Source organism: Metopolophium dirhodum, chromosome 6 (assembly GCF_019925205.1).
Source record: "Metopolophium dirhodum isolate CAU chromosome 6, ASM1992520v1, whole genome shotgun sequence".
NCBI classification, from domain to species: domain Eukaryota; kingdom Metazoa; phylum Arthropoda; class Insecta; order Hemiptera; family Aphididae; genus Metopolophium; species Metopolophium dirhodum.
This window is the reverse complement of record NC_083565.1, coordinates 10097670-10122453: the sequence shown is the minus strand read 5'-3', so window position 1 is coordinate 10122453 and position 24784 is coordinate 10097670. Positions and strand designations below refer to the sequence as shown.

The 24784-nt window shown below is 32.1% G+C and overlaps 1 protein-coding gene across 3 annotated transcripts in view; it reads right to left on the bottom strand.

Moving 5' to 3' along the window:
- Nucleotides 1–24784, bottom strand: part of LOC132946068 (BAI1-associated protein 3) — a 170892-nt gene that overhangs the window by 77125 nt on the left and 68983 nt on the right. The window lies entirely within an intron of this gene.

Sequence of the window (24784 nt, the reverse complement as noted above, 5' to 3'; positions counted from 1 at the left end):
ACACATTCGAATCAATTCCAGATATTTTTGTAGCACACTAGCACATAATACGGATCGAAATTGGTTGGTACCACAGTTTTTTGAATAAATCTCAAATTTCAATGAGTTGTTAATTTAATTTTTGTAAAACAAATAGGGGAAATGCAACTTTATAATTCCGTCTTGGTTCAGGTTATCTAATAATATCTCTGCTGATAAATAGTAAAAATGACAACGTTCAAGTGCTTAACCATATACTGACAAAATGTAAACAATATCTAGTCCGTATAAAATTGGATGAAATATTGAAATAGATTTTAAAATCTAGGAACTATTTAGGATGTATATCTTTTGTATTAATCCGAAAATCAATTTTGATATACCCTTCGTAACAACCTGAAAATCAATTTGAATATTCTCCCAAAAAAAAAAAATCTGAATACCTTAATTGTTAATTTATAATTGTTAATTAATATTAAGTATAAACTAATACCATTAAAGTTATATATTATAAATACATCTAAAATATAAAGAACACTCAAAGATAAAATATTAAACTATATGTTTAGAAACACATAAATTGTAAAGTACAATTAATATTTAATGATAATGCATTTGGTAATAAACGTAGCACACAAAAAAATTACATTTTTATATTATATTTGTAATTATAAAATTTCTTTTCAATTGTCCAAAAACAAAATTTATTATCACACAAAATAATGAAAACGGAACAATTCTGTTTTTGAATCGAGTCTGGTTCGTACATTAAATAGAACATAATATTTAATATCTCCAGAAGTTTCTATAAGTGTAAAAAAAAACTACAAAATCTGTTTGAAAAAACATAGTAGTTACATTAAAACAATTTTTTGAATGCGATGATTTATTATTAGTATAAAATTCAATATCAAAATGTATACAAATATAACATACTCGCAATAATCATCTTGCATCAGCGTTTTAAAAAATAAAAATAAATAACGTCAAAATAAAACATATTTATTTTTAAAAACCTTAGTATCTGTTTTATCTTTATTTTTTGCTTAACAGACAAATATTGAATTATTAGATATTTTTTTAGCTCCAAATGATGGAAAAAAATTGCAAACTATAAATGTTATTCAAATACATTTAGAAGTTGGTAGGAATGATAGCGTACCTACTATCCAAATATGTACAAGCGCCCAACAATAATGTAAAATATAATATAATTTTGAGTACAATATATGTTTATATATTATATTATATCTAATAGTAATATTAGGTACTTCATATTTCTAATATCTAGTCATTTTTATAGATGAAATATCAACACGTATTCCTTGGTATAAATATTATATATTATTTAAATTGTTATTCTTTATCACCAATTAATAATCTATAACAATTTCTTAATCTCATAATACAAACAATTTACGTTTTTACCAGTTGAATGTGAACTTATGTTTTAACCATTTATTTAGATTACCATACTTATGTAACTTTTCTGTTAAAAAATATTTTATTGATCTTCGTACACTTTATTTTATTTTTTCATTGATATTATATATATTGTAGTATGTATAAAATATTTATAAATTTTTTTTTCTTCATCGATTCAAATACAGAATAAATATGGTAGTAGAAATTACTATCGAAATCAATAAAAATGCATAAAACATATTTACCAATTTTAAAACTTGTACCGCAACCCGGGCTGTTTCGCTTGATTTATTTTAGCCAAATTATGGTCGAGATGAATCACCCATATACGGTTATAACAGTGTTTACAAAATTAAATCTTGTCGGCTGTAATTTTAAAACAATTTATGTTGTGAAGAGTGTATGCTTACCCTCTATAATTAATTAAACGCATGAACAATAAAAAAAAATCTATGCCTAAGACCGGCAATGGAACTTAACATTTACAATTCCATGATTATGAGTTTCATTGATGTGTTGAATTAATATTTTATTTAAAAAACAAATGTAAAATAATTCTATTCGATTGGGTATATAGGTACCTACATAACGTATAATGTTAGTACATATTTAAAATTATGTCCATTAAGACCGTTTCCATCCCAGAATTATTGTTATGTTTTGGGTTGTTTTAGTATGGTAAATACAAAGTGCATATTATAGAAGAGATAATAAAAAAAAAATAATACCCAACTCATCGTACATAAGTAATAATACTATGTGGAGTATTCACTATTCGCAGATGTGCTCTCGCATGTTATACCAAGATAGGTAACCGGAACCGGACCAGATTTTACTATACAGGCCAGGTGTGGGGTTACCATCCTGTTTTGCTCGCTTAGGCGCAGTATAGTGATGTATTGTTTATTTTTTTTTTATGTGTATTTGAATTTTATGATACATTTTCTCACCCAAAAAATAAACCTAAAAGTTACGACTCTAAGCGGAGATTTATCATATAACTATTTAAACATTTTTAAATATTTTTACTGATATAAATAAATAATGATTAATGAGTTTGAATATTTATAAAATACAGTTGTGACTATGCTATGATGAGTAACCTTGTATTAAAGTGTCAAGTGTCAAACTTAACATTACGAATTATATTTTCTGATATTTATGGGTAGGTACTTATTTGTATTTACACTAGCGTGTTATGTAAGTATAGTATAACACCGAATACAAACTATAATAGTGTTATAAATGTGTACCCAATTAATTTTTAGTCCGTTCAACCAAGTTGTTTGATGTACGGATAATTATAAAAACCACATAATCAAACATCTTCTTTCGCATTATCCGATGAATATATTACACGGAATAAATAAAGCGGAAAATATTAAATTACATTAGTTTACTAGGTATCTAATTAAAAACTCTCGTACTGTTTAAGCTGTTTCGTTTAAGAATGTTTAAGTCTTGATAATAATAATTATAAATTAGTGAGTATTCTAGTTAAAACGGTTTTTTTTATATTAAAACATAAATGTCCGTATGCATAGTCAGTTTAAAATATTAAGGTTTTCCCTATTTTGATGATGCATAGAATCAATGATTAATAAAATTATATAAACATACAACCATAATATATATATTTAATTTATAAAAACAAAATGTATTTATTTAATTTTTAATTTGGTAGGTATAATATTATTTTGCATTAATTGAAATCCGGTGAATTGGTCATGGCCCATGGGTACAATTTCTTTTTGGTTTCCCGGATAATCGATCACCAAACAAAGCTTTTATGGTTTCTTACCCCTTATAGCTGTCGTTTTATTGTACTATATTTCATAAAGAATAATATGAAAGTATAAAATTGTAATACTTATAAGTTTAAATTAAATCATTTGTTGTAAGTAATTTGCCTCGAATAAAATTATGTAATAATAATTAAAAATGTTTGATTGATCTTCTCCGATGGTCAATAATGACGTTTTTGCAAAATTAAACTTCCTATAAAATATGTGGTGCACGCTAATTGATAAAGTGAACTGCAACTCGAGAGTTTTGATCGAACAAATTGAAGGAGGCCAGCAATAATATTGTCTGCATCGCATACGTCAAACGAATTATTTAATTATTAGATTATTAAAATAAGTTCTTATCTGAGACATGTTTAATACAACAATTTAGTGGAAAGTTTGTTTTTTTCTGAAGTTAAATTACACACAATAATATAGAACACAAAGTCTCTTAATACTCAAAAATAATTGGCAACGTTTCGATGTAATTCTAGAGAACCGTGAGAAAGAATTCGTAGCATAATATATTATTACTTTGTACAAGAATATCAAACCAATCGGTTAAACAAAGAATAAAGAACCAAGTTTAGAAAAAATATGCAAATCGTTATTTAAAGTCATAAAAATTTGATAAAGTGCGCAACTCGTAATTTTGGGTCATTATATCGTAATGTTTCAAATACGCAATTGCTTATAGATATAGCCTGTTCAGTTAATTGTTTTTTTTTCATACACAAACAGAAATAATACCGATGGATCAGTCAGTGCATACTTATATAATAATATTCAATATTTTTCAAAAACAAAATATTTATTGAATCCTATTTGTTATCGAATATAGGAGGTACCTATAATAGCTGCTATAGCCTATATAGGCGTGTTTCTAAAATATATAAAACTGTTATAATAAAAAAAGTCAAGTATTGGAACTTTACGTCTTTATGTTCGATCTTCCTAAATTGTATAATACTAATAATTTTGTAAATTGCGATAACATGTACGACGCCAAGTCATCGGTATACCATAATATACATATCGGCATATCGCATATAATAATATATTTGCATGTATACATAGAATTATGTTTAACGTATTATGTTATTTCTTGGAAAATGTGCGTCGGAATATTAAAATTAGGTATATAGCATGCAAATCAACAACAGAATACAATAATATTATACACGAATACATAAAATAGTATAATATTATGAAACGATATAGTGCTTAAACAGTCGGGTGCGGTTTCTCGAAATTCTATACAATTTGAAAATTTGATATTATATTTTAGTTAGCCACCTTCATTTTATGCTACTATTCTACTATAGCTAATCTATTACCCGATACCTTGGCATTACATGGGTTGGTACGGTGTATTTTACTACCAAACAATTCTTCGGAGGGAAAACTCTAACACCAGACTTGTCGGATTTTGATATCGGAATTTTGTGTTCTATCTGAAAGAAGAAGACTTTCTACATTCTACAGCGACTGCATTGAACTTTATTTAATTTCAAATAATGGTATAAAATAATTTTTTAAAAAAGCCTAAAATTGTTTTTTTTTTGTTATAGACAAATTATAATGTTTGTAAATAATTTCCGTTTATTAATTTTAAAAAAAATCAACATATTTAGTTGATTCCGCAGGACAGGATCATTATTCCCTGAGAGTGTATTTTTGAGATGACATTAGCACCGGATGCCTTTATATATAGTCACATTCGACAACTTCATAAAGGTGCAACGTCTACATCTAGCCGAGTTTTCCAATACTCTTGACGTCTTATTCGACACTAACGTGTTTTTCTTCTTGATAACATTACTCACAGAATTTCATATTTTAGTATAAACGAAAACGTAGCATTTTAAATAACAATGTTTATTTATTTCGCGGTCGACAGGTTACTAACTTATTTTTTATCCTTTCTTTGTGCATAGTTTATCATTATGATAAGTTACATTTCCTTTACCAGTTTTGAAAATGTAAGATGGATACCGTAGCTCAGAGCTATATAGCATGGGTGCCGTGTAATACTTGAACACTATTTTTTGTAAAAAAAAAAAGGTGTAAATGGAAACAAATCTTCTAGCGCCGCCGAACAATGGTTGAGAAACACTGACCTAGAGTAGGTATATGCAGGTTATTTAGTGTGACGGAGAATTTTCTCGTAGCCGCCACCGCGCACACAAAACTTTATCGTCGTAATCCGCTCCCCCCCCCCCCCCCCACCATTATACCTTTACCATAACCGACGGTTCGGCTCGATCCGGAGCAAACAAAATTATTATTACCGTCCGTATTATGCGCAACCCGGTGGCGTCTATTTTGCATAATTACCTGCACACTCTGCACACTGAAAACGTTTTCCGAGTGTTATTATTAAACAGCCTCACGCGCGACGAGACACGCGACACGGGGACGGATGAAAACCGCTAGACTTTATTCTGCCGTTTTTTTCCCCGCAAATCGAAGTTTCGCTCTATAAAACCGCATGTGTGTTGTGCGCGTCATCCTCACACGTACAAAATTACGTCTGCCTCGCGGTGGCTGGTCCGTACGACTGTGTAATAGAGAACCGCGACGAGGCGTACATCAGCGTTCACCACTATTGCCGGGTGGCCTGTAACCATAATATACCATAATATATACCACCGCGGTTCGACTGGCTGACGCGCCACGCGCGTTTAAAATGCGAAAATGTTCACCGAAACGAGGTTCGTATAGTGTAAAAAAAAAAAAGTTTCTCCAAAAAAATCGTTTCGACAGAGTAAAACTGCGGCGATCGGCGTTACAACCGACCCGACCGTTGTAAATTCTATATAAATGTATTATACTGTTATGCGTTTGTCATAATAATATACATAGGCACCAAAATATAATATTATTAGCACGTGGCTAAGTCGTAAAAAGAACCTTTCGATGCCGTCGGTAGGCACGGATGCGTGACAAAAATGCACCGTGAATATTATGTTACGCAATATATTATACTGAATTATGTACGAATCGCCTTTTTCACGTGAATAAGTAAATTGTATTTAAAGTGTATTATGAATATTGCACTTTATTGGCCAACCGCAGTGAACCGCTTACAACGTTTACCATGAAGTAGGCATATTATACAATATATAATAGTATACAGTGTACATCCACTATACACCATGATCACGTGCTAAGTATGTGTGCTCGATCGAATGGTGTGCGTCATAATATTATATTCGATTACGAGGTAAAAAATGGTCACGATGTCGTCGGTGAAAAATCATAATCGTCCACGTCAAAACCTTAAATATAATAATATAGTCAAGTACGCTTTCCCGCCGAGTCTTCGAAGCGAGTACGCAAACGATTAAAAGCGAAAATAATAATATGATTTCTATAGTTTCTACGTTTACCTGTATAAAACATGAACACGATTAAAATGTAGACAAGTCGCCAAACTCTAATAAATTATCGCATTCAAGACCTGCACGTCGCCCGTACCTACCTACAGCCTGTCTTTTCTCTATTATATTCTATGGTCGTATTCACTATACTGGCTGACTATTGCCTAAAGCAGTGTTTCCCACACTGTGCTGGGGGGGGGGGGGATGTATACATTTCTGGGGAGGCGTATAGGCAGTCAACATGAAGAAAAATTTGTATTTATTTAATTTATTTTTATTTTACAATCCAGGAAAAAATTAGAATAGAAGAGGCTGGGGCACCCCTGGCCTAAATTATGTTATTGAACGGTAATCGTACTTAAGATTCCCGGGGTCCGGGCGATAGTGATATTTTTGGCCGTTTAAAACAAAAAAAATATTATATTCGGCCACCGCAAATCCCCACCGTAAATATTGTTTATGGTCTTAGAAAACTTATTATATAATAACGAAATGTCCGTGTATAAAAGAACAAGAGTATTGCAGCTCATAAGCGTATAGCTGTTCGCCACTATTCACATGACTTGAAATCAGTACAACGTGTCTGATTCAATTATACACGTCTGTACGTACTTGGAATGTATAGGTAGAAGTAATAATGATAAACAGACCGTGTCGGTGGGCTTATTTTTTATTTCGTTAAAAACGACAGCCGCGATCGACAAATGTGTTCGCTTACAAAGGCCGACGGGTCGGCATCGACGGACCATAATTATATAGTTCCGTAGGACCTTGTGCGTTACAAAACTAACGCATTTTCACTCGCCCGCGGTAAGCTCTCGGAGCTTTTGAGTCTTCGGCTGACCCTTGGTCCACCGGAACGAACCATAGAAGCGGCCTGGCGGGTGTCGAAGAAACGTAAAAATATATTACCACCGATGTTTATACGCATTGAATACCTATGCTTGGCATTTTTTTTTTTTGCAAAGTTCGTTTCTTTTATTCCTTTCGCAGTATGTACCCACTATAAGTTGTATCGATATTAATTACCTACCGCGATTATAAATATGATTGGTGCGATTTCAGCGCGAAGGATTTTCAATAATATTAATATGTTTAACTGTGTCATTTAATATACCAATTATTATTGTGTGTCGCCGTAAAAATATAGAACGATACATCAAATCAAATAATATTATTATTGTGAAAAACGCGAGTTACGAAAAATATGGAATGTATGCAAATCAAAATCGATCGTGTTGTAATGATTTAGATATTCATTAAAATGTGGTGGTCGGAGATCGTACGCTATTATAGATGGCTTATTATGATATTATCATATAATATTTCGAAAACCTTTCCGAATCGATATTTCCCGTAGCAAAGACCCGTGAGGTCCTGGAAAAATAATTCACCTCGTCAATGTTGACTGCGTGCACGGCTGAAGTACCTACCTGGTAATTAACCAGCGCACTCCACGGTGTGGATTATCGTTTAACACACTTTTGCATTGACAGCGATCTATTATTATTATTTTCGTCGAAACCAACATAATATTATTAACCCACCTATACTGACGAAACAAAACAACAAGACGCATACAGCCGCCAAATACCTCCATATTATATTATATTATAACAATAGTTACGCCATATTATATTTGGAGCTTCGAGAATTTAAGATTTTTACTCGACATTTTCGGAAGGTATAATAATATGTTTTCGTAACAATGTATTAATTAATATTATTAACAATTTTGTTGGTTTCACAGAATCCCATCAAACGAGCAATACATAGAAATATTACGTATAAGTACTCTTAGAATGTAATTCAGTACAAAGTGTCTCAACTAGGTCACACGTCTTAATAGTAGGTATTAAGTATACGACTTGTAATGATCACGGCATCGCTTGGATGTAAAATAATGAAATATATTCAAGTTCGACTTGAACAAATGTGTATTCGAATTCCAAAGCGTACTGAATGTACGGAAAAACAAATATTACGATCAAAGTAGAATGTATGTAATTTTATACGAGTTTGGAGTAACAATACTATTGTGGATAAGTGATTATAATATATAGTACCATTGAATCATTTCAGCAATACCGAAACGTAATATTTAAAATTGAAAGTAAACACAAATATCATGTTGCTGATGAGCAAATGGGTTGGTGTATTTTCGATTTAAATTGTTCAGGAGGAACAAAATAGTGTTTTTTTAAAATTATAACGTCGAAATTGGTTGATCCTGGATATAACTTCATATTCTATATTCATATAGTAGGTATGTTTATAATTTGATAAAGCTTATCACTAAAATGCTTAAATATATGTTAATTATATTATCATTTGAAGTGATAGTAGTCGTAGTGCGCGCCCTTTTATAATTCAGATTCTTGAACGCCCTTCTATCATAACCACTAATAATTGTGTGGTAAACGCCTTATGTTGTTCAGTATAAATATTTTTTATTTTGTTTGGAAGTCTTGTATAGAAAATAAACATCAATATTTTTAACCACCTTTTTTTACAGATAATGTCCATATTTTTCTTGAAAATTTTGTTACCAAAGTATCATTTATCGATTTTTTTGAAGAAACATTTTACAGTTGAAAACATATGCACCATCCATCAACTTTATGAGAGGTTTCTGGTAGAAATTTTTATATAGTTATTACTTGTTTTGGTGGCGGGAGGGGGTCAAAAGTAAAAATTTTCCAGTACTTAACAAGATAATCGGAAAAAGAAGAAAAACGGGAATATTTACGCAAAATCAATTATGTTTTTTGTTATTAAAAAACCAATACTTTCTTGAAATGTTCAAAAAATATTTATTTGTTGTTTATACACATTTTGCAATTGTAAAAAAATATTGGATCTTTTTGAGCTATTTATAAACATTTTACATTTTCTACTTTTTAGCTTATAATTTATGAGTTATATCTAAAAAGCAATTTTTTTTTAGTAAAAACTTAACAGAGTTTAATACAAGAGTCATCACAAGTTTTTCCTATAGAAATAAAAAAATATCGAGAATACTAAACTTGTACCATAATTTTTTTTATAAGCGTTTGGATTTCAAATGTTGACAAAATACATCAATATTGTAAACATTTGATAATTATTTTGTAGTAAAAATGCATTAAGTTATAATTTGTTATACATGAAATGTAATACAAAGTTTCACTTAAGTTTTCCTTGGAAGAATTTATAAAAAAAGTATAGCGTAAACCAACATTAATTTTTAATGTGAGATTATTGAATTTTAAAATTTAGTGAATATTTATTTTATAGACATAAGTAGTGAAAAAATGTGTATGTTCAGAAACGGTTTTCATCGCAACAATGCTATATTGAATTATTAAATTCAAATTTAACAGATCCATTACAGCGACCTACTCTAAAACGAATTAAATTCGATGGTTACATAATAAATGTATAGAAAACCCTCTACAGTCACTTCTTTTCTCCAGTTTTTTTTATTTATTTACATCTTATATAATACGAACATAGTTGAAGAAAAAATAAATAATTTAAACTCGTCATAATAGTAATTGAAAATTTAAAAAGTCTATAACTTACTATTATGTCCTTGAAAAATTGAGAGTGTATAAGTCCTACGAACGCAGAACATTTACTTATACGTATATTATATTATTTTGTTGTATAATCAACAATTATTATGTCATTATAAACACCAACGCTGAAATAATTTACACACGAATCTACCTTCGAATAGTACGACCTGAACGACGTTGTGGATTGAAAAAAATAAAACCCGAACTGATAGTAATATATTTAAACAAACGCACAAGCTTACTGAAAATAATGAATTACCAATATTGGTTTTACTCGAACCGTTATGGCCAGGAGGGGTGACAGATATGCTGTAACTGTCTGTCGGATCGAACTAGAAACACATTTATGTTACATCATAACAAGTAGGTACAGTTTGACAAAAACAAAGCGAAAATATGACATATTGACGATAGTTAGCTGCGGAACACAATACGCTCTGAATATGTAGGAATGTACGATCGACAAAATGAAGAGATGCTCTCAATAAATTACGATATTTTCAATATTATGTCCGAGGCAGCTGTAACGTCATGATACATTAATACATTTATTGTATAGGTGTTATATAGGTGAACAACTATTAAACTATTATAATGAGTCCGTCCTCTGTGATGCATTATTAATACCTATTGCGTGTTTTTGTCTACTAACATGTGGATTGCGCATGCGTAGGTATATATACATTATCTAATATAAAGTTTATTTTTCTAGTGCTCTCCGTTTCTGTAGTAGTTGTTATAATGGATTACTCTCGTGTGACTTTTATTAATGTGGATCTCCGTTTTTGCCTGTTCGATCAGTGGCAGATTATGCGTCTAAGCGATTGGTTTATGGTGTGACTCGCGGACCGAGGCCATAATATAATATTGTATAAGACACATCTTACACAGTACAAACTACTAAGCTTTCAAAATGTACGAACGATCGTTCTTACTTTTATTGAATTTTAATAAATAATAGTGAGAAAGTACATATTTATTTAATGAACACAGTTTTATTTTCCATTAATTATTACGTTAGGAGTAAGCTAGCACTTCATCCTGTTCTGGTGTTAATAAGTTTTATAATTTAAAAAAAGTCTCCACGGTAGTTGAATATTAATTAAAATTGATCAAAAGGCGAAGTTCGTAAATGACTACTATACTTTCAATATAATTTTATTTTCAATAAAAATAAGAATAGCATAATTATATTTTCCGAACGATGAAAATGCAACTCAAAACATATTATGTAAAAGCAACTATCAACCGCCACGTTTGTGATGAAATCATATAAGTAGAACATAAATAATTATGCTGGGCTATAATGACAAGTAGAAATATTAAAACGTTAATATTTGTTTTATAATAATGATAAATTGATTATTCTGAAAATATTTTTCATTAAGTCTAAGTGTTTAATAGTTGTTGAAATAAAAAGCAGTCTTTCTGATATATAGGGTATACAAAAAAAATCTGTTTGTTTTAAAAAGAGTGTGATGCAAGTGCTGACGTTTAAATTCATATCACATATAGAACAGCGTCCTATTGAGTAGCTAATATTTTAAACTTGTGATTTTTTTTTTTTTATTTAAAAAGTCAATCCATTAGAGCGTGAACAAATCTTAAAAAAAGGGCTTGATTGTTTCTTTTTTTCTGGTAATGTTGCTAAGGTTTACTGACGGACATTGAATCGAAATAAAAAAAAAAAAACAGAAGAAGTATTATTATTAAGCCAGTAGTCCATTAAGGCAACAAGAAATATAGCTTTGGGCTATAAGTACTTTCTTCAATAGTCCCGAGCCATCACAAAGACGCATATTATTGTCCTGTCTACGACAGAGATGACAATGGAGACAGCAGAAAACGTAGGTGTGGGCACGACATCCTAAATAGAAAAGACAATCCTACAATAATATTCCTATTTGGCTATGATCCTTTTTAGTGGAATTTATAAATCCACAGGTCTGACAAAATAGACTACTATTATAGTGAAGTACGACATTGTTTGCCTAACACAAATAGGGTTTATTGCAAAACCATGTGAACCCTTCGGACAAAATAAAGCTAATTAGGGTTTAAATTATAATGTTTCATCACCACCTCGTCCCATTAAGTCAAGCGAACCCCACTGCAGGTTTGGAATAAAAAAAGAGAAAAAAGGAACACTTTAAAGAAATTGAAACAAGTCAACCATAAAATAAAATTGTCATTTTCGCGTGAACTAATGCATTTTCCTCTATTTACGTGAAACCTATAACTTCTTTAATGTTAAAATTAATTTTTAACCTACAATAGGTATGTACTATATTTCTATATCAATACTTTGTAAATAAAAAAAGTACTTATTTTGCTATTCATTTGTCACGATAACCTTTTATAATATCAAGAATAATACAACTGAACACTTTTATATAAAAGAATATTATTGTATTGAAAAATAAATTTTACGACTTTATTACTTATAACTTATATGCACTATAGAATACTAAATAACTAAATATGCACTATAGAATACTAGATACTTGAAAGTTTGTACCAGAAAAATCTATCAACATTCAAGTGTTCTTGGCCACTTGTTTAGTGTTACTTTTTATCACATTTTAAATGGTTTTTTATAAAAATGAATAAAATAAAATAATTTTTACCAACTGGTTATTATTAGATTTCTATAAACGAATTTTCTTATTAAAGACTCCGTACAGATTGCAAATAATATGATTATTGCAAAAAAATTGTTTCATATTTGTTATCAAACGATTTGTTAATTATAAAGACTGAACCAAAATGAATAATATTAACATTTGCTAGGAATAATAGGTAATAAAACTAATTGTGTATATATCGTCAACAAACGGAGTTCGATTCAATTTTAATTTCAGTAATTCGATTTTTAACCCTGGACAGTTTTGTTTAAAAATATTATTTTATACGGTATTGATGTTTAAAAAATAAATGTACTGTTTTCCGCCAAAATAAACGCTTCGTCGATTATGATTTATCAGTATAATACTACAGAAAAAATGAACAAATATTTAACCAGCGCATAAAATATCAGTAAATACGTCTGTGCTATATTTACTTAATATATTTCTCGATTAAAACTCAATTGTACGACGTTGGTATTTTTTTTAAAAAAAAAATAGCAGCAATGGTAGTTGAAATTTAAAAATAAATACAATTACAATTATTGTAAACAGGGTAAATGTAAAGAAATACATAGCAGCGAGCAAATAAATATCTTGATATCCCGGCCGAATAATTACCGTATAAACGCTGAAGCACAAAACCGTAAGCACCGTGTACATCAGTTGTGGTTACAACCAGTCAAAGTAAGTATTGTAATTTGTGAATGGAGATTTACGACCAAAATAATTAACTGCGTACCTACGTTGATTTTAATGGTGGACGAACAAGGTTATAGGGTGGTCTACGGCTCCACGGTACTCTCCACGGCTATTTTATTTTCCAAAAGTAATTCAAACCGTTTAATGGAATCAAAAATCGTACATAGTAATTTGCAATAATTACATGTTAGGGAAATCATCGGTGTTCATGTAGGGTGCGTTTGAAAAGTGTCAATAGTGATATTGTCACGGTATCGAGTGGCGACGAATATAAAAACCATCGCCACTATCGCATATCGAAGTAATCCTGTTTATTGTAGAATTATACCGTAAACATAATAATAATATAATATGTGCTATTATTATACCAATATTACTTGTATATCGTTATATTATGATAGGACATATGACCATCCAAAATTTTCCTAAATTATATATCACTTTATTGTGTGTTATTTTTTGCATGCGTTTTTACAGGCGGTCGGTAATTGGGCCCCACAATCTACCTGCTTCGTATACAATATTTGTTTACATTTTTTGACAGGTATAGGACGACAAATTAAATGTTGTATATTTTTAGGTTATAGGCCATGAATGTATAAAACAAAAATGTATGGATAAAGTATAAGTAGTATAACATTTATTTAATAACAGTACCGATATTATTTTATAATTGTTGTTTTTTTTTTTTAATATAAAAATGTATAAAACTAAGTAACCTACACACAATTAATCAAATAGTTATTAATTTTTTTTTTTTCAATTACTTACAAATACAATTGTTGTTTTTATTTGATGCGATATATAGATTTCACAAGTTCGGATTTAATTATTTCTGTTATTCGTATTTTGCAGTTTCATTAGAGATATAATTCTTTCGAATTAAAGTTAGTTTCCTGGCTTATAATGTTCTTACACTTCTTATTTTAACATACAATTTTGCTTGAAGTTCTTCTGCCTAACGAAATTTCAATAGTAATAAGTCGTTTAAAATAGTGGTCCCAATCACTGGATACCTGTTTGAAATATACAAGTTTGGTGGCCCAAATACTCCGTATACCTTTTTAAAAAAGGGTTAATTGTGGCCCAATTCCTGGGTATCCCTTCTTACTAAATCATTTTTAGGCAAGTTTTTTTTAGTATCATAACAACTTATATAGTATTTAAATTTCTAACGAAGAAACGTATGACAGAAAAACTTCAATATTAGTGTAATATTATAACATTATATTATTATTATATTCGTAAAACACATTGAATCTTTAATTTAAATGTATCATTCAGTTTAACAACTCTCGATTTTTGGTCTATTTATACCTCATATTTTTTACCTCGGAACTATATACAGTATTACAAATAGTGTTTGTGTACAACACATTATGTATTCGAGAAAAACATTAATGTAAATGTTACTACTTATGTGTGCACCTACTTATCTAATTGTCTTTAAATACTATGTAATATTACATAATATAATTGTTTTATCATTAGAATAATAGTATTTTTGTTTCGATTCATGTTTTGAGGGTTAACCGCGGAATTCGACTATCCGTGGATTCCGCACCACCCTATTCCTCGGATAATTAAGGGTTTACTGTACAACAATAAAGTGCAATATATTATGCAACTAGTCGAGAACAATAATATTGTACTATGTACACGAGGTGCAAAATCCACACACGAATTTGAATCCGCAACATATCATTATACTTTGTACGAAGGCCACTATGTTAACAACTCAACTACGTCCATTGCTATATAATATTATAATATGGTGAATAGTGATATTATAGTATATTATTACGTGTGTACACAACGCAACGCAGTGACATATTATATAGGTCGTATGATAATACAACGGGGGTTAAGACGACTTCATCGTATATTTATATAATGTTATAATATTCGGTTGGGAACGATCCGCCGACACCTGATAAATCAGCGGCATTGGCCAACGTGAAAAAGGTTCCGATTCGCCGACAGATCGTAATCACATAGACACAGAAATCGTTTTCGTGTGGAAATCTACAACGTTACAATCTGCAATCAATATGTTAATAAGAAAAAAACGCAATGATATTATTTTCAGTTAGTGCCTGCTTAGTAAACATTGCACCGTTAGTTTGTTGAGTGCTTTATAATATTTAATTTGAAATGTTATGATTTAAAATAATGTAAAATATGTGAAATTGCAATAGTACTGAGTACTGACAGAGCAAGAACCAAAGACTACCTTGAGGGATGACACGTCTTAAGAATTCGAAAGTCAATCAGTCATAAAAAATGTATGTGCTTTTATGCTAAACTTTTTTTTTAGTTTCTAAAACAACTTATATGAAGGACCTTGTATTAAATTTCCAAGCCCTTAGGTATATGAATATTACAATTTCCATGATTATCAATTCCTAACTACAAAATAATTTGCAAATTTTATCAATTTTAGCAATTAATTTCATCAAAAAAAGTATTTAAAAAACTAATAAAAATTATTGTAGATTTACAGTTTACTTTTTTTTTTAATTCCGCTATCAACAACTTATGATGAACTATGCATTACATTTAAAAAATAAACAAATAGGTAATTGTAAAATCAATACATCTATCGCTCCGTTTAGAATCTAATATTAGATGAAAGATGATCGCCTTGAAACAGAAACACGGCAGAAGAGATTAAAACAATTTTTGACAAAGATATCTGACTTGATTAGTGCTCGTGATTTTTACAAATAATTGACCACCTAATATTAAATTCATCATTTTCAATTGTAATTTAGTTGTTAAGTAATACGTAAGTGTAGGTATAGTTAATTTTGAACTATAATATTATAATGTGTTGGAAAATCGGCCGTCTTTAAATCAAGTTGTCGGCTAATCGGTACGCCACTATAATATTCGTCCAAATTAAACCGATCCGGTCGTTTTATTATTATTATTTTCTGTGAAACTTTAGCTGACGGTCAATATGCCCTTTATCGTTTATGCGCCGTGCAATGTCATTTAGTTCTTCGACGAGAAAAAGACCTGAGTTTCCTGCTGCTATACTGTGGTGTCGCCGCAGGTTTCTAATATCCACCCTCAAATGTTTCTATCCCCGGGGGTAAGATAAGCCCAGGATACTTTTTCCGTCCCAAAAAAACTTTGCCCGAGGCAAATTTATCATCGTAGGTTATTTTCTACCCCCGTAGGAGGAAGTGAAAATATAGGAGGGGGGGTCAACAATATCGCTCCTTACATCGGGCCCGTCTAATATACATCGTTATCGCAGTAACAAGACGCATTATACATTTTCCGCTTGCTAGTCAGTACAATATGTGCCGAGTCCGTCTGTCGGAAAATTTCCCGTAAAAGCGTTTTCCCGCTGCGTAATCGTTTAATAACACTACAATATGCGTGCTCTGCACTCGTTTTGCCGTATGTGGTGCTAAGCCACGCGCTGGGAACCCCCTCGGACAAGGCATTATAATTCCCGTCGCACATCCTAATGGAAATCGCCCCCACGACGCAAGGCCCACGCAGGTCTCCGCAAATCCGGAAGTTCGCGTCGATGTCGCGTCACCGCAGCCGGAAGTCTGACGCGAATTATTCCCGTCCCCGTACTTCCGGTTCGACATACTATAATATATAGTATGTATTATATATAACGTAAGTACATTTTACATAATATATATATATATTTATATATATATAGGTAAGTATATGGATACCACGCGTGCTGCCCACTTTGACCTAGAAATAATTATTTACTAAAACGATTTTTTCTGGACGGATGTCTGTCATCTACAGGTCATTGATATACGGTATCTATTTAAAAGTGCCGTAAGTATATGTCTTACAATCGTGTCTGTAGGAGGGATTGAAGGACGTGGTGACACACGAGTGCAAACAGAGCAGACTTTTATAGCGGCCACGCCGAAAGTTAATTTCACTTTAAAAAAATTAATTATTAACAATATATATTAAAACATTTTACGGTTAACGGTGATACCACATCCATACCATTAAGAGTCTCAATAAGTACCCTACCCAATACGTTCTGCGTTTCATAAAAATCTTAGTCGTTTTACGAAAAAAAAAATGTTCTGACGGTGATGGGAATTATAGAATTTCGATGAAAAACTGACAATGGATAACGCCCTTTTTTATTACAATACTAATTGAATACTGAAAAAAATTTGGTCACGCCCATCTTCTTTGGCCGAGTGCTGCAGACACGCACCTATCCTGCCGCGTTGCAAACTGAAAATTTAGAACCCAAGCCACACGTTGCATGACCATAATAATATATTATAGGCATACAGGTTTAAGTAGTGGACACGTGACGTAACTATAAATTATTAGCCCCTCGTGCAAAATCAGTTTAGGCTATATATTTAAGGTATATAATTATTTTACTCATCTATTTCGTGCAATTAAAATTCATCAATTTTTAAATAATAGTCAAGTATAAATAATTCAGAAAGGTAGAAAAACCTCTTCGATGGATTCAAAAAGTACCATCCTGCTGTCCTGTTAGAAAATGTTGACATTTTTCTCGTAGTATCACTTGTTTAAATAAAACCGAAAAAAATGTACCACCCTTACTTCCTTTCAGCGCGATGTATATGATTAGTGGATAATTTAATATATTATTATGCTTACCTACCTATATTTAATGTTCAAGTGCCGTTGTACAATAAGACAATTTAAAAATAATCGTAATTTCTCATTTTTTTAGTTAACGATAGTATTGTACTTACAGTGTCAACATTTTATCGTACTTGGTAAAATTAGTTTTTTCCTACCCACTTTATGACAAAGTTAATGTTATACTTTTGGTTTCCATACAATATTACATTGTATTTTATCCTTTGCGCAGTCGGTAATTTCCATTTCACAGACAACTCGAGTTATCTCCATATTATGTCTTGCAGGTAGACATACACAGACAACACAGTATACAGAGTACACACGAGCGTATCGAGAGGATTTAACGTTTTCTCGAAACAATAAAACGTCTGTAGTCTTAAAATTTAGAATTTATATTTTATTTAAAATTGAAATACGATTCTAAACAAAAAAAAAAAAAAAAAACCGTAATTGGAGTTTATTTCCGTATAATAAAGAAAACATTATATATTCTATAAACTTCCCTGCGGAAGCCTCGGGCATGACTAGACTATTTTTAGTGATGGTGTTTTAATGTCAATATCTCCTCCTAGGAGTTAGGACTCCGTAGGTACACCTGCAATACGCGTACGGAAAATCCAAAACTGTATTGTTCGCTAATCTCAAACTGCTATTACAGTCGTTATATTATATTACCCGCTCCGCCAATGCCACTCGCGTCTCGCACCGAGATAATTGCGCGGCTATCATCTTCTCCCATTCTATTGTCACGACTCTTTCGTTTTCCCTCACTGTGTATACATTCGCACAAAGCCCTGGCTTAACGCACTGACGTTTGAAATATTACGTTATACTCGCGTTTCAGCTGTGCAAGTATATTATTATAGTATCAAAATATCAACGATTAATCCGCAATGGTTATACCGCCTCGATCACGCATGACAGGCACGCCGAATTTATGTTTTAAACTTTCCCCCGTCGTTGTATTTAACGATATCGATACAATTGATATTGATATGACATATTGCAATGACTCCTAAATATTGTCTTTTGTATTGAATTGAATACCGACAGCGGCACTATACATACCATAAACTAGAGGTGTTCCGGGTACAGTTTTTACTTATAAACCGGGTACCGAGTATTTGTCGAGTAACAATATCTGTTAAAACCTAGTCTCGAGTACTGGTCGAGTAATAATTTTTATTAAAACCGAGTCTCGAGTACTAGTCGGGTAATAATTTTTTTTAAAATAATAATTATTAATTATATATTATATAGTATGAACTTCGTACCTTGTATACAACTTTCGTGATCAATCGTCACTCACAACTCATAAGCAGTAAGCCAGTAGGACGTAGGTAGACACTAGGAAGTAATCACTTTTATACATTTATGTATGAACAACCAACTGACAACTGAGAAATAAAGCAACAACTAACAAGCTACAAGTCTACAACCCATAACAATATAATATTAAATATTAATAATATTATACCCATTGATTATAAATAGTAGATTTTAGATAAACAAGATAATATTGTCAATTGTCAACATTTATAATCGCTGTGCGTGGTAACTCTATTTTTAAATCGTTATCGGTAAACGTATAATTATTAATTACGTAACGATTTATAGTCATAACAACTAGCATGGTGGCCGGAGGGGCTAGTACTATTATAATTTTATAAAATATTTTCGTTTGGTCGATTGCGGGCACACATTTTTTTTTTTTATTAATAACCCGGGTGTGCCGGTTTTATTAAACCGGGTACCGGGTATATTCCAGGGTAAAAATGTAGCTTTACACCGGGTACCGGGTACTGTCCAAGTCATCTTTTAATAATTCGCCGGGTAACGAGTATTAGTCGGGTACTGAATATGATACCGGGTACCCGGTTTGGACTCGATAGCCGGGTACCCGGAACACCTCTACCATAAACCTACTATTTTAACTATAATACGTCATTTAGATTATTTTCAATCATGTTCGTATTTCAATAAAATATCTGTCTGTACAGTCTGTACAACAATATTATAACGATAGGTAATATCGTTATTATGAAAACAATGCAATCGTAATCGTTGTTTTAAATGCAGTGAGAAATAAATTAGTATAAAATACAATTTATTTGTATCGTCTTCATTAATGCGACAAAGCAAAGATAAAATTATCATGTTCAAATATTTTATTTTTATTTTTCGGCAACTAACTATGAAATGTCAATTTTGTATTTCAATTCATAAAAAGCTCTGAACTATAAGCATCTTACGCAGAATTATAAATATTCTATTCATGTTATTTTATTAATGGAAATATTATTAATCCCTAAAGTAACACATAAAAGGAAAACCGAGAGAAGTTCTTTCCATTACGAAGGTCCTTGTTTAATTTAAAATGAACTTTAGTATATATCTCATATATATATATAATATTATAAATATAATAAATAAAATGACTGGGGCTTACAAAATAGATGTGCAATTTAAACATTTGTACAAGAATTCAACATTTTGGAGCGATTATTATTTACGCTTCATTACTATCAAATGTTTTTGAGAAAGGTTGTTTATGGTACCTACGAATATTAAGAAAATATTGTGTTATTTATTCTAGGGTAAGTTCTGATTGTGACAGGTTTTACTAAAATATATTTGACCATTGACTGGCCATGCTTTAAAGAATTTAGATTTGTAGATTGATGCTTTGAGAATGATATGGAGAAAAACAAGTACAATAGGTACTATGAACAATCTTTCAGTTTATCCGAAATCGTATAATGTTTTGACATACATATATATATACTTGATGATAAACATAATGTTACATAAAATATAGTTAGAACTTCAAATATTTATCTTAAAAATATATTATTGAAATGGGGAAAAAAACAATAATATGAGCATGATTCTTGGTCTCTAGAGTGTCTCTAAGGTTAGGGTATAGATGTCTAGAGAGCTCTAGGGGTCTCTAAATGGGTTGATCCTACAACTGCACCTACTGGGTACTAATGAATGTAAGTATCATATATTATCATATTCCTATACTACAAGTTAAAGATTCATATTGCGTTTTCTCAAAATTAAACTTACCCTGTTCTTTAATGGTTCCCCTAAGATTTTGAGCTATCGTCTTTCGTCAATTTTTAAGAGTTTCACTTATCATTTTCTTCGCTGTAACTTGATACACAATAATTTCATGAGCTTAATGTAAACTAGGCATGTTCAACAAACAAATTGCGTTCGGAACGGTTCGCACGCATTTAACTGGGGCTTACTAATATTGATGGGGTAGATGCTTGAAAAATGTGCACTGATCGTTACCGAACGAACGGCGAGAACCAACAGACCAACGACTGCACTACTGAAGCACGTCGTTTCGATATAGTGACTAAAAAAACCGAAAGGCCGTACAACAGCTATTGTGATAATATTATAAATGTATTCGGGTACATTTGAGTGCGCGGCTAAGTCTCGGAAAACCTTTTCTTTTTGGCAAACACACCGCAGTTAACGGATTATTTATTGCCGGAGGAGTCACGTCCCCAGTACAGTTGTCCTCTCCGTGCACGTCTCGGAAATCCGCAAGACTGTTTTATCCATATATACATTAAGTCCGCAGCATGTGTGAGTGTGTGTGTGTGTGGGTACTTATGTAATACAGTCGACACCCGTGTATAGTGTGTCGTCGTAAACATAATACGTATATAATACGCTTGCACACACGACTGCGTTAAGTTATACGCATCGAGTTTAGTATAGGTACCTACATTTTCACGATGGAGGTCAACGGCGCACAAGATTTCTATCCGCCGTTAGCATTACGTATACATGTGCGTCTGAACAATGGCGATGATACAAAAAAAAAAAATATAAAAACCGCACGCCGGCCCGGTGCGTATGTGTAGTGCAGTCGTACTGTTTATTATTATTATATAGCACTATATATTATTATATAGCGGTGTGCGCGATATATATGGATAGGCACAGTTAGTCGCGCGGGGTGTACGTATTGTAGGGGGTGGTAATAAAATATTCGGTCGAGCCCGGCGGAGAATAGGCCGCGCAAGATAAGCCGTAAAAAAATATAGGGTCTTTGATACGCTTTAATAAACGCACATATACCTACGCGCTGTGACGCATATATACTTACGACATTTTACGACCGCTAACGTGGTCAGGGGCGTGATGTGTACGCGACAAGTCTGTTGGCTCTCGGAAACAATATACCTCGTGTGGCACGTCAATGTGGCGGCGGCGGCGGCACAACATTTCCGCCTAGCGTAATATAATGATATGATATAAAATATTATAGTGTTTCCGGAAGTGAAAAATTTGTGCCCGGAACACACTGTGCGCGCGTTATTCGACAACTGTCACGGCGGGGGTCCAATTATGCGGCTGAAGTGTGCCGCTCGGCGAGAGTGGTGATTTTCCGACCGACAAAAAGGCACCTAAGTCAATTTAATATTTCAGCGAGTCGTACATGCGAGACTCGTAATATTAATATGACGTATATTTTACATTTTTACCGTTCAACCGACAAGTCGTCATTGGGGATGAAAAAATGTAATACGACGAGAAAATATTATACGACGAGAAAATATTATACGACGCACTCTTACTTTACACTCTTACTATTGCAAAAATCAACATCAATATTAATTTTCATAATAATTCACAAGTCAAATATTGTTTTTCAACCTTCCATGAAATTAAACAAGTCGCGGTAAGAATCGATGATTTTTTTCAAAATATGTGTTAATATTCATTGTCCATTGACCGCATTAGGTACCCGGGCTCTGTATAGTACCTTCTCTGATTGGATTTTCTTCCATCTATACTCTTACCGCAGTATCTATATTATAGTATGTTAACACCACCCGAGTGCAACCAACTAACTTCAGAACCGATACACCGGCACGACCGTGATCCTTGTTAAGAACCAACAATCGGCCTCGGATCGTCACACCGCTGTTGCATTTAAATAGTTGTGCACAATCGAAAACTATTTTCGTTTGGGCGCTTAAAACAATTTAATATAATAATTAATATACACTGTCGCCGGCGCAGTCGAAAGTAAACGGGGGCGGTGACGGCGGCGGCGGTGACATTAAAAGCTTAACAATCAACTCTTAATTTTTCACGATAAAGTTTCGACGGGAAAGTTTTTGTGGCGAAACGAAAACGAAAACGAAATTATTTAAATGTAACAAAAACATCAATAAAAGACCGAGCCGAGGGAAAACTCTGTAATAATTTTATTGGGATGAATTCAGCGATGATTTTCGTGGTAGACATATTTTATTACGAGTTTATATTTTATATAATATATAGGTGCTTACGATGTATCCGCCGAACAATGTGCAACATTTAGGGTAACCAAACAACAACAACAACAACAACAACAACAGCACGCTGCGCGGAGTCGTATAGATGTTCGTCATTTACGGTTTATGTTATTCCGACACTAGAACACCCATTAGCATAATGTTAAACCACCGTGGTCGTCACCGATGCAGTAGGTAACCTATAGTAATCAGGTGCCTGCTGTGTAAAGCCGTGCAAAGTGGATCCGGTGTAATCATTATATTATATTTTATATCAAGTTATCGCATGATTACCTATATCTAAATATAAATTAATGACCGATCCGTGCGCGGAACTTAAACCGTAATCATAAATTTAATATTTACATTGTAATACCCGTGTACGGATAGGTATGATATTTAAAGTTTTTTAGTTTTATTTGTTATAGGCGGGTGACAACCATTATGAGCACCATTTCCGCCCAATCCGTAACGATGACAGTAAAGCACACGTACGGGTATTAAAAACACGGAATGTCTTGTAAACACTAACAATATTGAGCCATTGGTTAATGGTTTGTTGTGCATAGTCCCTAAATTTTCCTGAAATGATTATTGATTATTATTTATTTATTTTCGTGTACAGATGTACAATCTGTCATCATGCGGTCTCGGTGGTATTGGGACAGCTAATCGGTTACACTCGCACAGTTATCACGTAGTGTTATAATTTCCCTACTTTTCTTCAATGTCTTATATTATTCATTTCAGGAGTAGGTGGTATGATAATAATATCATCTGTTGCAGCCTGAAGTTGCACTCTGTACCTGCTAAATAGTTATTGATTAGTTATTGACACAACTTTTTACTATAAGATTGAACTTTTGGTTTTAAATTATAATAATATGACGTTTAAATACATTCGATTGGAGGATGGCCATCCAGTATGTAGCTACAATATCTACATTTAATATTTTATAACAAGATAATTGTATGTAATATTCTAAAAATCATTTAACGGTTATTTTACTATTTAAAAACGTTTGCAGAGTACGCCAAAGTTAAGATATGGTCGCGAGGTCAATAACTCAGAAACTATACTATATTTTTTTTTGTTCGACTTACGGTTTGGATGCATCAACATTTCCAAAAATAATCATCCACTTAACGTTTTACAGTAAATAAGGGAGGTTGTCATTTACAATGAAATTCACAATGTGTAGGGATGGACGTATTTGGTAAATGGCTCTGTACATATTATAGAAGGTGATAGGATCATTATTGCAGTTTCGCAGATTGAACAGACAGTAAATAATATTATTTCTTACAGAACAACACGTGTCAAGGGAAGTGCTATTATAAGCTAACCTTGGCAACCACCGCAAAACCCGTCCCTTATTCGCCGTCCCG